This window comes from Olea europaea, unplaced genomic scaffold (genome assembly GCF_002742605.1).
Source record: "Olea europaea var. sylvestris unplaced genomic scaffold, O_europaea_v1 scaffold2582, whole genome shotgun sequence".
In the NCBI taxonomy this organism is placed as follows: domain Eukaryota; kingdom Viridiplantae; phylum Streptophyta; class Magnoliopsida; order Lamiales; family Oleaceae; genus Olea; species Olea europaea.
In genome coordinates, this window is record NW_019244122.1 from 1 (window position 1) to 1,558 (window position 1,558).

A 1,558-nucleotide genomic window follows, 5' to 3' on the forward strand; every position below is an offset into this window, starting at 1 on the left:
TCATTAACATCATCTTTCGAGTCAGTCAACTTGCATTCCTCAGGTACCACTTCATCTTCTTCAACTATAGTATCTACAAATAAAAACATGTAAATGAACTTGTCACTAAACATTATATAACTTGAGAAAATTTCATGCGAAAACGGTGAGAGTTTCCTCAGGTCCTTAAAATGTATAGTGAAAATGAATCCCAAATCCTTAATACTTTTGTAAATGAACGTGGAATAATGGATGATAGGCTTATGTAGCAGGAAAGGTTAAGAAAGTGCCAAAAGAATACAATAAAGCAAGAGGTGCCTCTTCAAAGAAGGTGGTATAACTAATATAAACAACATTGCTATGGATATTATAAATTTCATCAGAAAAGGTTAAAAAAATAACCTGCTTGTGGTCCCTCTTCTACTTCCACCAATGGTGTTTCTTCATCAACATGATAGTTGCCTACTGTTTGAGGACATGGTGGGTCGCTCATGTTCCTCATTATCAATACACGAGTTTGACACCTCAATTTCACTGTTTTTTTGTTTTCATTGTATGTATCTAGGGTTCTTATAACATTAATGGGTTTTCAATTTGGGGATCGATTTGGAACAATTTTCATTAATGCTCAAAAGATAACAATCTTCATGGATGCAATTTCTTGGAATGGGTTTTGATTATGCAATTGCACAGAAGATTGGGGAGGAGCTTTTTTTGTGGGGAAGAAAGAGTTGTGTCGTTCAATTTGTTTTGGAGTTTTAAATAATTAGTGAGAAAGTGTTATTAATGAAATGGGTAAATCCAACTTGTCAAATTTTAACGGTGTTAGTCGCCACGTAAGAAATATGTCTGCCACATAGACACATTTGCTGAGTTGGATGGATGGAGATGAAATGAATGATGGATGGGTATTTTTTTTTAAAAGTGGGTAAGCAGTCACTAATCTTATAAAAGTGGATGAGCAAGCAGTAACCGGGAGTAAATGTTAGTGATTGATGATTTAATTAACTCATCACTTGCTATATTATTTTCTATAACTTGATTGTGTGGGTTGTTTCTTTATTGTTCTTACTGGAGATTCATCTGCTGTCTATCTTTTGATTTTTCAATGAAGCAATTTTAAGACGTATAGGTATTGTGATCCGAATTTCATATATTCCTTTTCTCTATTTTTTGACATGAATTTGATATATTATGATCATGATTTGATTCACTTGTAAAAGTCAATTTTATAACGTCTCCGTATTGTTATCTGAATTTCTTCTATGCCCTTTTTCTATCTCTCTTTCAATACCTCTCAAGTATAAATTAATTGGTATTTGCAGAAGCACAATTCTATAATGGGTAAGTTTTTTCCCCTAATTTTCAGTTTATGAATTTTTTCTTATGATTTTCGATCCATGACTCTTTCACAGACGAAAATTCCAGCAATAAATCTCGCAGGGGAGGGGACGAAGAAGGGAATCCCGCTTATCAAAGAACAAGATGAAGTTTGATTTTTGGGTCCAACATCAAGTAATTATATAACAAATAAATTCTTCCTCTCTCTCTTCCCCCCCCCCCCCCCCCCCCCCCCCCA

General features: G+C 34.4%; 1 long non-coding RNA gene across 1 annotated transcript in view; it reads left to right on the forward strand.

Moving 5' to 3' along the window:
• Positions 1 to 1,015: 1,015 nt before the first annotated feature.
• Positions 1,016 to 1,558, forward strand: part of LOC111382909 — a 1,256-nt gene continuing 713 nt past the window's right edge. Inside the window, exons 1-2 of the long non-coding RNA XR_002700636.1 lie at positions 1,016 to 1,111; positions 1,395 to 1,494. This is a non-coding gene — a long non-coding RNA (uncharacterized LOC111382909). The remainder of the gene's footprint in view (positions 1,112 to 1,394; positions 1,495 to 1,558) is intronic.